Genomic DNA, 16740 nt, shown 5'->3' with positions numbered 1-16740 from the left:
CACACTTTTATCTGTGCCAAGCAAAGTATTGTGTAAGATCATAGTCCAGCATATATCAGAGGCAGTTGATAGTGTTCTCAGAAAAGAGCAAGCTGGTTTTCAAGAAGGGCGTGGATGCACAGACCAGATCTTCACTCTATGGAAAATAATAGAACAGTGCTTAGAATGGCAACAGCAATGCTACATATATTTCATAGACTTTGAGAAGGCTTTTGATAGCATTCACAGGACCAGCCTATGGCACATTCTGTGGGCATATGGAATTCCTTTCCGTATAAACATCACCACAAGCTTTTATTTCAACTTTACATGTGTTGATCACAGTGAGCTCAGTTTTGAAGTCAAAACAGGAGCACGTCAGGGGTGTGTCATGTCTGCAATCCTCTTCAACATTGCCATCGACTGGGTAATGTGGCGTACAACAGAAGACATGCCAAGAGGCATTAAATGGACACTCTTCTCATCCCTTGAAGACCTGGACTTCGCAGATGATGTTGCTCTCTTATCATGTACCCAACACCATATACAAGAAAAAACTTGACTCAACGCATTCAGCCAGCAAATTGGACTGAAAATCAACCGCAATAAGACAGATATCTTGACCTTTAATATCGCCTCATCATGACCAGTATGGATAGAGGATTATGTTTTCACCAGTGTAGAAACATTCACATACTTGGGCAGCACCATCAGCCAGGATGGTGGAACAAGCCAGGACATCCAGAACAAAATCTATACAGCCAGGGACACCTTCAGGAGCTTAAATACAGTCTATAAATCATCAAAATACAACACCAAAACCAAACTCAAGATTTATCAGAGTTGCGTACTTTCAACACTACTTGATAGTGCAAAATGCTGGGGAACGAGAAAGTATGACATGTCCAAACTGTCTTAATTCCATACAACCTGCCTTCGAAAAATCCTCTGTATTTTTTTGGCCCAGAACAATCTCAAACCAAGATCTATTGACACAGTGCAGCCAAGAGGATCTGAGCACCATCATTGCCAGGAGGCATTGGAGAATGATCAGTCATGTGCTTCGGATGAAAACTAATTCCATCACCAGAGTAGCAATAAGATGGACACCTGAAGGCAAGTGAAAATGAAGCCACCCAAAAACAACATGGCAAAGAGCTGTGGAAGCTGACCTGTAAAATCTGTGGCACAGCTGGAGAACCATTGAAAGACTTGCCGGAAACAGACAGGAGTGGAGGAGTTTCATCACTGCCCTAAACGCCAGACGCATAATAGGAACATGATGATGATGACATGACTTTCATGAGATAGGCAAAGGAGAGGTGATAGGCACTCACAGCCAACAGTCCACAGGATACAGGAGTAACAAAGAAGTATAGTTTGTAGAATGCAGCAGTGCATTGACAGTACAGCTGTGTGAACACTGCAGGAGAGTCTGCTATGGTTGTCAGGGTAAAGATTTCCTATACCCGTTCAGCACTTATATACTCAGTAATGGGAACTACAGAAAGATGCAAGATAGACAGATAGTTGCAAGATAGACAGATAGGAGAAATGACTGCTTAAATGGTACCTTTATACTCAGTTAGTCTTTCCCTGCTTATCTTCAACTCATGCCACAATTTACTGGCAAAGCAAGAGTTTTACTACTGTTAATAGTACAGAACTAACACAGCTATGCAAGAGAGACGTAGATTGAGTTATGTCTTGTTTAGTACCAATACAGCTACAATCTTAATCCTGCAAACAGTTATATACATTGAATCAGAGATCCACAGGATTAGAAGGGACCACAAGGGTGATCTAGTCTAACCCCCTACCAAGAGGAAGGATTTGTCGTGTCTAAACCATCCAAGACAGATGGTTATCCAGCCTCCTTTTGAAAACCTCCAGTGAAGAAGCTTCCACAACCTCCCGAGGCAGTCCTTTCCATTGTCCTACTGTTCTTACAGTTAGGAAATTTTTCCTGAGATTCAATCTAAATCTGCTATGCCGTAGTTTGAACCTATTGCCTCTTATCCTGCCATCAGTGGCAAAAGAGAACAATTTTTTCCATCTTTTTTATGGAAGACTTTAAAGTATTTGAAGACTGCTCTCATGTTCCCCCTAAATCTCCTCTTTCCCTAACCAAACATACTGCTTTACTTCATGTATGCAAGGAGATTTCATTGATTTCAAAAGGACAATAGCTGTATATAAAGCTAAACATGCATTGTTTTCAGGATCAGGATTCTCACTGCAAACCTTTATTTACTGCTGCTGATATAAGAAGCAGGAAGAGCACAGCTAGATTACCAGACATTGTCCTGTTTGTAATTCTGGCACTTAGAAAAATCACCTTTTCAATTGTAAACTGAGCCTATTCAACATGCAAGTCACTGTTATACTACCATCTCTATGCTGATGATTCACAGATTTATGTCTCTATTCTGTCCAAGACCTGTCTCCTTCTGTCCAAATTAAAATCTCAGCCTGTCCCTTTGACATCTCCTTATGGATGTCTAGCCATCAGCTCAGGATAAACATGGCTAAAACAAAGCTCTTAATCTTGCTCCCCAAAAAACTCTCTGCTACTTCTTTTCTCAACACCACCATCCTGCCTGTCACTGGGACCCATAAGCTGGGCATCATCTTCAACCCGTACCTCTCTCTAAGTCCTCATATTCAAGCTAGGGCTAAATATTGCACATTCTTTCTACAATAACATATGTAAGATAGCTTTCCTAGCTATCCACACAGCTAAATCTCACATCTTGATTACTGCAATATATTTCTCTCTGGCCTTGACAAATGTGTCTTGCCTCACTTGTATCCAGTCAGAATTCTTCTGCAAAGATCATTCTCCTAGCCCATCACTTTGACCATGTTGCCCTATCTTTGCATCTTTCCACTGGCTCCCTCTTCACTATTGCATCAAACGTAAGATGCTTGTTTTCACTTTGAAGGCCCTTACCAGTTTATCTACACTCTACCTATCTATGAACTCTGCTAGGTCTTACTTACAGTCACTTTCCTGACTAAAACCACTCTCTAAGTACACATATATGGTCCAATTCTGGCAATGCATGTACCTCATTCTAAAGCCTTGTGTGTGCACCTCAGAGCAGAGGTTGGCCAATAATATATTTCAAAACAATCCAAAAAATAACTGACATATGCTGCTTGTTGGCAGTTTCTTCTCTTGGAGTCAAAGATCGAATCATACCCATCTTCTTCATTCTGGTTCCCAGCTATCTAGAACAAAAGTTACCAACATGAATTAAACTAAACAAAAGGTAAGGATTAACACATCACCATAAAGAATGTCACCTCCTTGGTCTATTCAGTGAAAAAAAAGTAGTAATGTTTTATCCTTAGTGAAGTCCTCCCTTACATAATAAAACAGTTTTATTTCCTAAGCCTCTTGTCAGTAAATGTTTCATTGTTAGTTGGCAATAGACATGGACTCAGTATTTGGCAGCCACTGAGGAAGAGAAATATACCCTTGAAACACAAGCAGCATGTTGGCATGTAAAGAATCATCACAGATTGATTAAATAAACACACAGATTTTTTTTATTCTGTTTACAATGTTATTGGATCAAAGTGAAGTTCGTCATTTCTTTCACCTTGCCGTCATTGACTACTATGCCACAATAAAGGCGACATTGTCTACCTATTTAAGGATCCACTGAGGAATATGTTCACATATTTTTACTCATTTATCTTTGTCACTTGTAATTACCACAATGGATATTTCTTGCTTCTGCTTATTCCTGTCTTCCTTTTTTTCCTCCTCACAGGAGGAGTGTGGGTCTCTTTATCCCAGCCACCCCTGGCTGTACCATCTGCAAGAAGATCAAAGACAGGGTCATTTCCATCTAATAACAAGAGAGGAAACAATGCTGCAGGTGAACACTCTATTAGCCTCCTTTTTCATTTTATTCAGGTCAGTGCTCAGGGACTTTCAGATGCCTTTGAACAAATGGATGTAAAAAAGAAAGACAAACTACAAAGAAATAAGTTTCTTTTCTTAAGCAAGATAGGCTGATGGGCTGAACCAGCCTATTGTTCTAATAGCCTTTTCCCTCAACTGCTCAGGGAGTATCTTTTCTCAATAATCCTAACCCTCCAAAACAAAGCACAAAAATCTGCTTCTGTCTTGAGACATACAGCTATTAAAAATGTCCAGAAGGGGTAAACTGAAGACTTGTGTACGTGTGGCAAATTGCCGGCACTTCTTTGATGGGTCTCGCTCTTTCTCTTCTTGGGGAGGGTTCAGGGTACCGTTTCTCACCCCTGAACTGGGCTATTAACTGCCCCCACTACTAGAGGAGGGGAGTGGAAAGGGAGAGACCCGGGCCCGCCCTCTACTCTGGGTCCCAGCCCAGGGGCCCGAGGGATAGCAGTAAACCGCTTGAACTAGCGGTTCCTTCCCCTGGACTACTTCCCTCTCCTGCCCTTCAGCTTTTGGGGCTTTCTGCCCTCCCTCTGCACAAACCAGGTGTCCCTTTACCTAGGGTCTTGGTCTTCTTAGCCCACTGCAGCACTTCTCCAAACACTCCTCTGCTTCCCTCCAAACTTCTCTCTGCTCCAACACCAAGCCACTCTGCTTCAATTCCTTCCCTTGTCTGATTGAAGCAGGGGGGGTTTATCAGGAGACTGGCTTCAGGTGCTCTAATTAATCTATAGCAAACTTTCTTCCCTCTGCAGGGAATAAGGCTCCCTTCTAACACTCTCCTGCTGCCCTCTGGCCATGCTCTATCACAAGGATACAGAGGATATTTGTTACCAAGGGGAAACTAGATGTATTATCCTGTAATAATATATCTCTAAAATTAGAGAAGTGTAATAACTAAAGGGCCTTCCCCCATTGTGAGAAGTTTCTCACATGATGCCAGAACTCTGAGGGTCTGCATGCTCAGAGTCTACAGAGAGTTCTGGTTTAAACTTTATGTCCCTGGTCTCATCCTGGGTTCCTAAAGTACAAAGGCTGCAGCATACTGACGAGAAAGACATTCTTGACTGATTCACTGTGCTAGAATACATGACATTAGTCTTCCATGATAGTTGAACTACAGAGAGGGAACGAAATTCTTTGATGGCATAAGTAGGCCTACTTCTATTGATTTTGGTGCTGCAATCATTTACACCAGATTTTGGACTGGAATCTTGAACAAAACATTTGTGCCAGTGCACTGTGAAAGCACGTTTACCACAAGGCTGCAACATCGACCATGGATTTTATTGGACCCACAGAGCTTGAATTTTGTACAGACAACTCTATTCCATAATAATGTGGCAATAAAAACAGCAGAAGTGTCAGCTGCTTTCCATTAGAGACAGTTGTGAAATACTGAAGTCACTGTTTGTACAGTTGTGATATTTCTCTGGGAATCTGTTCTTCACTATCCATGGTTTAGCCTCTCTGCTTCAGATTCCACCTGCATCTGATCTCAAGGGATATGCAGAGATGGTAAAGAATGTGAAAAATGTGTTATTATTTTCAAACCTAAACTGACTCAGTTCATGTTGCAAATAAAGGTTTGAGTTTATTTTAGTCAAACCAATTTGTCCATCAATAATTTTACTCCCCTCCACCCCACAAAAAAGCCACCTTTGATTAGACTAAGGTGAATTTGTTCCAGATATACTCCTTTTTATGGATGAAAATAGATCATAGAATATCATAGAATATCAGGGTTGGAAGGGACCCCAGGAGGTCATCTAGTCCAACCCCCTGCTCAAAGCAGGACCGATCCCCGACTAAATCATCCCAGCCAGGGCTTTGTCAAGCCTGACCTTAAAAACTTCTAGGGAAGGAGATTCCACCACCTCCCTAGGTAACGCATTCCAGTGTTTCACCACCCTCATAGTGAAAAAGTTTTTCCTAATATCCAACCTAAATCTCCCCCACTGCAACTTGAGACCATTACTCCTTGTTCTGTCATCTGCTACCACTGAGAACAGTCTAGATCCATCCTCTTTGGAACCCCCTTTCAGGTAGTTGAAAGCAGCTATCAAATCCCCCCTCACTCTTCTCTTCTGAAGACTAAACATCCCCAGTTCTCTCAGCCTCTCCTCATAAGTCATGTGTTCCAGTCCCCTAATCATTTTTGTTGCCCTCCGCTGGACTCTTTCCAATTTTTCCACATCTTTCTTGTAGTGTGGGGCCCCAAACTGGACACAGTACTCCAGATGAGTCCTCACCAATGTTGAATAGAGGGGAACGATCACGTCCCTCGATCTGCTGGCAATGCCCCTACTTATACATCCCAAAATGCCATTGGCCTTCTTGGCAACAAGGGCACACTGTTGACTCATATCCAACTTCTCATCCACTGTAACCCCTAGGTCCTTTTCTGCAGAACTGCTGCCTAGCCATTCCGTCCCTAGTCTGTAGCGGTGCATGGGATTCTTCCGTCCTAAGTGCAGGACTCTGCACTTGTCCTTGTTGAACCTCATCAGATTTCTTTTGGCCCAATCCTCCAATTTTTCTAGGTCCCTCTGTATCCTATCCCTACCCTCCAGTGTATCTACCACTCCTCCCAGTTTAGTGTCATCTGCAAACTTGCTGAGGGTGCAATCCACACCATCCTCCAGATCATTTATGAAGATATTGAACAAAACCGGCCCCAAGACCGACCCCTGGGGCACTCCACTTGATACCGGCTGCCAACTAGACATGGAGCCATTGATCACTACCCGTTGAGCCCGACAATCTAGCCAGCTTTCTATCCACCTTACAGTCCATTCATCCAGCCCATACTTCTTTAACTTGCTGGCAAGAATACTGTGGGAGACCGTGTCAAAAGCTTTGCTAAAGTCAAGGAACAACACGTCCACTGCTTTCCCTTCATCCACAGAGCCAATTATCTCATCATAGAAGGCAATTAGATTAGTCAGGCATGACTTGCCCTTGGTGAATCCATCCTGCCTGTTCCTGATCACTTTCCTCTCCTCTAAGTGCTTCAGAATTGATTCCTTGGGGACCTGCTCCATGATTTTTCTGGGGACTGAGGTGAGGCTGACTGGCCTGTAGTTCCCAGGATCCTCCTTCTTCCCTTTTTTAAAGATGGGCACTACATTAGCCTTTTTCCAGTCATCTGGGACTTCCCCCGTTCACCACGAGTTTTCAAAGATAATGGCCAATGGCTCTGCAATCACATCCACCAATTCCTTTAGCACTCTCGGGTGCAACACATCCGGCCCCATGGACTTGTGCTCGTCCAGCTTTTCTAAATAGTCCCAAACCACTTCTTTCTCCACAGAGGGCTGGTCACCTTCTCCCCATGCTGTGCTGCCCAGTGCAGCAGTCTGGGAGCTGACCTCGTTTGTGAAGACAGAGGCAAAAAAAGCATTGAGTACATTAGCTTTTTCCACATCCTCTGTCACTAGGTTGCCTCCCTCATTCAGTAAGGGGCCCACACTTTCCTTGACTTTCTTCTTGTTGCTAACATACCTGAAGAAACCCTTCTTCTTACTCTTAACATCTCTTGCTAGCTGCAACTCCAGGTGTGATTTGGCCTTCCTGATTTCACTCCTGCAACCCCGAGCAATATTTTTATACTCATCCCTGGTCCTTTGTCCAATCTTCCACTTCTTGTAAGCTTCTTTTTTGTATTTAAGAGCAGCAAGGATTTCACTGTTAAGCCAAGCTGGTCGCCTGCCATATTTACTATTCTTTCTACACATCGGGATGGCTTGTCCCTGTAACCTCAATAAGGATTCTTTAAAATACAGCCAGCTCTCCTGAACTCCTTTCCCCCTCATGTTATTCTCCCAGGGGATCTTGCCCATCAATTCCCTGAGGGAGTCAAAGTCTGCTTTTCTGAAGTCCAGGGTCTGTATTCTGGTGCTCTCCTTTCTTCCTTGTGTTAGGATCCTGAACTCGACCATCTCATGGTCACTGCCTCCCAGGTTCCCATCCACTTTTGCTTCCCCTATTAGTTCTTCCCGGTTTGTGAGCAGCAGGTCAAGAAGAGCTCTGCCCCTAGTTGGTTCCTCCAGCACTTGCACCAGGAAATTGTCCCCTACATTTTACAAAAACTTCCTGGATTGCCTGTGCACCGCTGTATTGCTCTCTCAGCAGATATCAGGGTGATTGAAGTCTCCCATGAGAACCAGGGCCTGCGATCTAGTAACTTCCGTGAGTTGCCGGAAGAAAGCCTAGTCCACCTCATCCCCCTGGTCTGGTGGTCTATAGTAGACTCCCACCACGACGTCACCCTTGTTGCTCACACTTCTAAACTTAATACAGAGACTCTCAGGTTTTTTCTGCAGTTTCATACTTGAGCTCTGAGCAGTCATACTGCTCCCTTACATACAGTGCAACTCCCCCACCTTTTCTGCCCTTCCTGTCCTTCCTGAACAGCTTATATCCATCCATGACAGTACTCCAGTCATGTGAGTTATCCCACCAAGTCTCTGTTATTCCAATCACATCATAATTCCTTGACTGTGCCAGGACTTCCAGTTCTCCCTGCTTGTTTCCCAGGCTTCATGCATTTGTATATAGGCACTTGAGGTAACCTGTTGATCGCCCTTCTTTCTCAGTATGAGGCAGGAGCCCTCCCCTCTCACGCGCTCCTGTTCATGCCTCCTCCCGGTATCCCACTTCCCCACTTAGCTCAGGGCTTTGGTCTCCTTCCCCCAGTGAACCTAGTTTAAAGCCCTCCTCACTAGGTTAGCCAGCCTGCTTGCGAAGATGCTCTTCCCTCTCTTCGTTAGGTGGAGCCCGTCTCTGCCTAGCGCTCCTTCTTGGAACACCATCCCATGGTCAAAGAATCCAAAGCCTTCTCTCCGACATGACCTGCATCGCCATTCGTTGACTTCCACGATTCGATGGTCTCTACCCAGGCCTTTTCCTTCCACGGGGAGGATGGAAAAGAACACTACTTGCACCTCAAACTCCTTTATCCTTCTTCCCAGAGCCACGTGGTCTGCAGTGATCCGCTCAAGGTCATTCTTGGCAGTATCATTGGTGCTCACATGAAGAAGCAGGAAGGGGTAGCGATCTGAGGGCTTGATGAGTCTCGGCAGTCTCTCCGTCACATCGCAAATCTTAGCTCCTGGCAAGCAGCAGACTTCTTGGTTTTCCCAGTCGGGGTGGCAGATAGATGACTCAGTCCCCCTGAGGAGAGAGTCCCTGACCACCACCACCCGCCTCCTTCTCTTGGGAGCGGTGGTCGTGGAACCCCCAACCCTAGGACAGTGCATCCCATGCCTTCCAATCAGCGGAGTCTCCTTCTGCTCCCTTCCGTCAGACGTATCATCTGGTCCACTCTCCGCATTAGTACCTGTGGAGAGAACATGAAAACGGTTACTTACCTGTATCTGCCCTGCTGGTACATGGACGGTCCCCTTTTTTCTTCTGGAGGTCACATGATGCTAAATTTCTTCACCATCCTTCTGTCCCCAATGTGCAGCCTGCTCTGAATCTTCAGAACCTTGTGCCCCTAGAAGCCTATCCTGACATCCGTCCAGGAAATCTTCAGTTTCTCTTATGCAACGCAGGGTCAATACCTGTTGCTCCAGACCTTGAACCTTCTCTTCCAGTATGGAGACCAGCTTGCACTTTGTACAGACAAAGTCGCATCTGTCCTGGGGAAGAAAGACAAACATAGCACATCCAGTGCAGGTCACAACAGCTGAACACCCCCCATCCATATTACCTTCCTTCTACGAGCTTCCTCAGGAGTTGTAGTAATTACTCAGAGAATCTGGCAAGATGTGAGCCTCAGTGGGCTCTCCCCAGGCGAACTCCCAGGCAAACTCCTTTTGTTAGCTGCTCTGCTGTTAGCTGCTCTGCTGGTTCGCAACTGACTAGCTTTTTATGCAGTCAGGCCCACTTAAGGCTCACCTGGAACAAAGCACACCCAGTTCCAGATTGTTCCATTTGCAATGTATGGTTAACAACAGAACTGTTCAGGATACAAGATATAACCAATTCTAAATATTCAATTTTCCAGCTATACTGAAAGAAGGACAGAAGACATTTGATATGGATTTAATCAGACTGCAACTTTATTAGATGTCTGGGACTACCTGGCAGATAAAAGTGTACAGTGCAGGTAACCCCCTGTTTAGTCCATAATTACCTGGGGGGCTTCTGCCTGCTTCCCATCTTTTTTTCTGTCCAGGTCCCCGCAGCCCATCTATTGCTGGCACCTAACCATCCACCCCCCTTGTAGGAGGGTTAAGGTGGGCTATAAGAATGGAGGGTTGGCTCCATGCTGTACCAATCATAGGAGTCCCCTACCCCACCCCATTCCATTCCTTTAACTAACACCTCCTTTTTAAGTCCATTTCCAATCCATTTATCCAGTTACTGTATACCTTCCCTATGGAGTACTTGTGCTGGGCATCCACCACAAGGAGGTGCCAGAAATGAGCTTGGATACCCCTGCCTTCCCTCCCCCTCCCCCCCCCACTAGTCTGGTCTGTGTAAAAGGGGGCTTCACGCACAAGGCTGCCCCTTTTATACCCTTCCACCCATCCAGTTCCCAGGGGATGAGTCTGCGGCCCAGGCTGGCCCCTTGGCCCCTTTTGCAGCAGTTTTCCTTCCCCCTGCTCCAGCTATAAAATACTATTTCTTTCATTTGGCCAGCCAGACAAATCCGCACCCCACCCCCACTTAAAGGTGCTGTGTGGTCAATCTTTACATAGGTTTTTAACCATGTAACTCCCATTAAATTTAATAGAAGACATGTAGCTAAATCTTGAACATAGCTTGGAAACGTAGATAACCAAAATTTCTTGTAGTACGTGTCTAAAAATAACAAATATAAACTACTGACATGCTCTGTAAATCAAACAAGTTGTATTGATACAGCATGATAACTTCTATAAATGTAATAGAACTTACCTTAAAATAATTGACAGTTTCTGGGGGTTTTTTTTATATATTTTTCTTTGCTGAACAGCAGTAACTACCACAATCCAAGGACCCTATCTTGCCACCCTATTCACATGAGTAGTTCTATGGAATCAAATAATTCTCATTGGTTAATTGTACTGGCTGATATCAGTACCACAATCTGTACACCAGGGTAGATTGAAAGTTACTCCAGATTTCCACTAGTGTGACTGTGAGCAAAATTTGGCCCACTAATGTCAGTGGGATTACTCATGAAAGTAAGGAATGCAGGACTGTAGCCTATATCAGTACGAAGACATCTTGTTTCAATATTATCAATTGTTGTCATACGTAAGGGAAAATGGAAATTAGTAATGATTTAAGCCCAGATTCTCAGCAGGTATAAATTGGAACAGCTTGACTGACTTCAGTGGAACTACATTGATTTACACTAGCTGAGGATCTGACTTTATCTCCTTAGTAGTTAGATGAAGTGATTCCCAGTTCTCTTCTATTCAGTTCATTTTGCTTGTATGCAGGACTCTGGGAAGGGTTTGTATTAGCTAGTAGTAGAAGGAGGAAAATGTGTTTTTATATGCCACTTTGTTTTTGTTTTTCAAAAGACCATCCCAACTACCATGGTGCCACAAAATTAAAAACAGCAGTAACTTCAACTACCACAGCTAAAGTACAATAACATGGCTAAAAACTATTTGCTTCAACAGTATGCAACTCATTGTAATATCATTCATACATAACAAAATATGGATTTAATTAGGATGTCTTTCATGACTGGTGAATTTATTGAAAGAGGAAGTGAGATAACCAGTGTGACAATCTCTATCTTGATATTTATCTGCCTCTTTGTAATGAAGATGCAGTATTCCCTGAAGAACATCTTTCAAATTGTGCACTGAACCTCTTTTTATCTCTCTGTGCAATATGAACATAAACAAGTGGGATGATTGAGCAGGAACAAAACTCAGTAACAGAAAGCAGAAAGGTCTGCTCAGCAGGAGAAAATCTTTGTAAACACAAATGGAACAAGGTACCATGAGCAAAAAGGGGTACAATCTTCTCTAGCCTGGGAATAAATCCAAAGTTCAGAGCCTAGGTAGGGAGCCATACTTTTATCCAGCTATTCTCCTCCTGTTTGCACTCCAGCAGCCTTTTTATAGCTCTTTTCTTTGCACAGATGCTCGGGGAAGAGGAAAAGAAATCTGATGGGTCCAAATGCTGTGCTTTTATGCTTTCTTCCCTGAGCCCAAAAAACATGGCATCCAGCACACACAGAAGGAGCCATGATCCTCTCTCCAACGCCAGGGGGGTGGGGGAACTCCATCAAGTGTGCTGCCCCTGATTTACAGCACACTCTGGAGGAATACGGCTTCAAAGCCAGCTTCTGGACCCTTAGGTAGTATCTTTCATGACTGGAACCCATGTAATAGACGCAGTGATCAGGATAAAAGGAAGTACTATTGCAAGGAACCTATTGGCAATGTTATGGCTAGGCACTTATTTTCTATCATGAAATAATTTTTCTTTTGAAGAAAGGTTTTCTCCTAATCAAATACAGCCTGGTGTTCTCAACATTGGTTGCCCCAAGCCCCACCCTCCATTAAGGCTGCCTCAAGGCCCACCTCAGAGATGTCCATTTGCAGAATAAATTCTTTGGAGAAGCCAGGACTGTACAAGTATAGGTTTACTGCATTGAATCCATTTGGTTTTCCACAAAGACATCTGCACATACTGCTGCCTATATGCTTCCTGGGGACTTTTCTTTTCATGAGGTCCATCATAAGAGCAGTCATGATTCGAAAAACAAAGCAAAACTCAGAAACCATCACTAGCAATCATCTAAGCCTAAGAAGGATCTCATTTGTTTCTTTAGTATAACAGCAGACACTGCAGCAAGGACCAAAGGGTTAATATATCCATTACCTAGGGTAAATCCAACATATTGCATCTCGTCAAAGTCAGTATAAAACATGGGTGCATTTGTGGTTAAACCATTCTCCCTAAAGACCAAATATTACAGTAGTGACTCTTAAGACGTTTGAGTCCAAGTAGTGGAATAAATAATCGCCATCACCATGGCAAGAATAATCGCCATCACCATTGAAATAGACCACAATCATCACAGAATACCTGTGGTACACTCAGAGTACCCTGTCCTTTGGGTGATGAAAAGTGGCTGGGTCATCACATAGGTGAACCCCAAAAGTGGGATCCATATAGAGAAATACATTAAGAGAAGTACGTGCATTTCAAATGATTATATGCTAGTATAAGGAAACTGAGGCAAGTAACATTATTATGTGCCAAACTCTGATATGTTTTCTTCAGCTTTTCCTAAGTCCTACCTCAGAAAATCTCAAAATATGCCTTAAATGTTAATGAATTGAATGTGTAAGGGTGGCATAAGGACTTAAAATTTGTATCCATGTCTATGACACTTAATAAAACCATTAAAAAAATCATAAGGAAAGAAAACAGTAGCTAAACACAAACAGCAAGATACCAACATATTTGCCTTTCTTTGTTTAATAGTGGTGCTGCATTACTGTATATGATTTGCTCATTTTCTGTTACAGTTTACATTTCTCAAAGTAATACAAAAACAGTGTGTTTTGTATCTTATTTTACAAATTCTGGGACAAATTCTCAGCTAGTGTAAACTGTCATAGCTTCATTGATGTAAATTCTCTCGAACTTTTCCATAAATGGAACAAACAACTGACATAATGCCTTCACGGTTGAAATGGAGTAGAGTGGACATAAAGGAGCAGAATTCTCAGCAGGTGCAAATTGCCAAACGGTCATTGATTTCAATGTAGCTATGACAATTTACACCGTCTGAAAATCTGCTTCTTTATGGGGTTATTTTCCTCAGAGGAGATTATATGAGCTTGACTTTTCATTTATGGAAAAGTCAAGGAGAATTTAAAAGAAAACATTCCTGTTACACTTCTAAAGAACGGTTCAAGGCATCTCTTAATAGGATCTCATTGTGATGGGCTGGGTCGCAGAACCCCCCCTGGGAACTGCCACCTGATGTGCTGGGACTACCTCTGAGCCCATTTTCCCTGGCAGCTTGGGACTTCAGTGTCCTGCCTGGTTGTGCCAGACATGCTAGCCTGCTACAAACACAGACCCAGGTCTGAACCATGTCCCCCCAAGGCTGCAGGCTTAACTGAAAACAGCTTAAGAAGTGCTCCTGTCTCCAACACCCAGCTACCCAGTTTCCAATGGGATCCAAAACCCAAATAAATCCATTTTACTCTGTATAAAGCTTATACAGGGTAAACTCATAAATTGTTCACCCTCTATAACACTGAAAGAGAGATATGCACAGCTGTTTGCTCCCCCAGGAATTAATACTTGTTCTGGGTTAATTAATAAGTAAAACATGATTTTATTATATATAAAAAGTAGGATTTAAGTGGTTCCAAATAATAACAGACAGAACAAAGTGAATTACCAAGCAAAATAAAATAAAACATGCAAGTCTAAGCCTAATAGAGTAAGAAACTAAATGCAGGTAAATCTCACCCTCAGAGATGTTCCAATAAGCTTCTATTACAGACTGGACTTCCTCCTAGTCTGGGTCCAGCAAACACTTTAAATACAAGCATAGAGCCAACACTCATAACTTCAGATATAAAAATGATACATGCATACAAATAAGATGAATACATTCAGTAGATCATAACCTTTGCAAAGATATGTTACATGCCATATCTAGCATAAACATATTCCAGTTGTGTCATATTTACACTCATAAGCATATTTCTATAAAGCATTATGGGGTGCAACGTCACACTCATTCTCTATCAAATTCAAGAGGTTTTTAGAGATGTTTCAATGCAACCCTACTAATTTATGCCTTAGTTCAGTGAGGCCTAACTTCAAGCACCAGAGTAGTTCAGTTTAAAGTCAATGGAACTACTTAAGCACATGGCTAACTATAAGCACATAAGAAACTTGCTGAATTGGGGTCTATGTTCCTATTAAGTTGAATAAGATTTTTCCAAATGAGCTATCTTATTATAGTCCAATGTAACGTATAGTTCTACTGAAACATTAAAAATATATAGTGAAACTAGTTTATTTGAAGTGCGAGAACTAGAGGGTTATATTAACTCTAGTCTTTGCTTACCTCTTTGGGTTGTTGTTCCTGTTTATTTTCCTTTCTTTTTAAAAAGGAAATTGGGATAAATCACTCCCTTGAGATCAATCTGATGGCAATATACACTGTGCTAGTGGGAGGCATGGATCGGCGTTCATGATGCGCTCCCCATTACTACCCGGCCCGAACCGGGGAAGCTAATGACCCAACCAGCCTACCAAATTTTGCGATGACTCCTGGTCACATGCCACCGGAGGCACCTTGCATATACACTAACAAGATGAATGTGCCAGTACCAGCCAACTGGATGGAGGTAGTGTATAAAAAGCAAAACTATCACATACATTGTTTCTGTTTTTAATATATAAAATTTCAAATAGACATTGCTACCATGACATATGTATTATGTAACCATGTTGTACCAGAACTTTCTGGAAGCAAGAGTGGCACAATCAATCTAAGGCATTGTGATTACAGTCCTGAGCTGTGTTTTAGAGGACCAGATGTCTCATTTTTGTATACACAAATTTTGACAGAGTTGACATCAGACATGAATACCTGCTGGGGCTAATTTTTTTTTAAACAAAGCCTGTATCCCTTGAAATAATCAACTGACATCTGGATACAAACTGTAAAGTAAGTGCCAGCACTTCAGACTAACTGAAGTCATATGGCTACATTACCTCAACAAGCTTTCTTGGAAAACAGCCATATGCAGAAGCATATTACTCTAGACTATTTTTGTAGTATAATAGAAATAAGACAAGAAAGATGTAAATCAATATGTAAAAGAATAAGCAGGCCAATCACGAAACAATGACCCTTACCACTGAGAATGGACTGTTGCTGGAATAACTATTATTTATGCATTTATTACTATTATTACCACCACACTAATTTAAGCATAAATAACTTTATTACATCCAAAGGCTGAATAGTTTTATATAATTGCTCTACACATGCCTAAAAGGCCAAAATAATAAGCAATTTACTACATCCAAAACTGTAGCAGAACGCATAAAATTAGATCAAGAAACTTACAAACGGGCTAAGCTCAGTGGTGCTTAGACCCACATTGGTAAGGCAGGTATTAGCAATGAACCCTTTAAGAGTTTACTCTTTATACCCTTTAACAAAACAAATGATGTCATTGCCAGTACTGACTTCAGCAAAAAAACAGTTTGAAATGTTTCAACTATTTCTAGTGTTTATCCAGGTAAGATTTAGAACCTTCTTTCTCCCAAGGCCTTTCCTCCCTCTTTCTCCTTGCTGATCAACAGTTTTTACTTTGCACCTGAGTTTACACCAGCCCTAATTTTTAAAATAACATTGGTATGTGGGGTGGGAAGTTTCAAGTTGTCTCTTTTAAAAACAGATAGTCTTTGTTTTATTTAAAACCATCTGCAGTCACCTCTATAGATCAGAGGCCTTCTTTTTAGAAACTTCCCCTTATTTCATTAGTTATTGTTTGAACCAGACATTCTCCCTACTTCATTCCTTCTGGCCTTATAATTCATTACTTTGAACGCCTTCCTTTACAACACATATATTTCCTTAACCAACTTCATATTTATTCTACAGCTGTATTACACCTACAAGATGAAAGAGGGGGAGAGGGTAGAAATGCGAATCCAGATTGCTGCTGATGTGACATATTACTTTCAGAACTGGGATTTTTTTGAACCAAGTGACAAAAGTCCATTACTTTCAGGGCAGTTCATTAAAATGTATGAAGGTATTGCCAGTCCTAGAAAGTACCGTTTACAATAAAGTCAGCAAATTACGGAGAAGGTCA

The sequence above is a fragment of the Natator depressus genome, chromosome 4, assembly GCF_965152275.1.
Source record: "Natator depressus isolate rNatDep1 chromosome 4, rNatDep2.hap1, whole genome shotgun sequence".
In the NCBI taxonomy this organism is placed as follows: domain Eukaryota; kingdom Metazoa; phylum Chordata; order Testudines; family Cheloniidae; genus Natator; species Natator depressus.
This window is presented reverse-complemented; position numbering follows the sequence as displayed.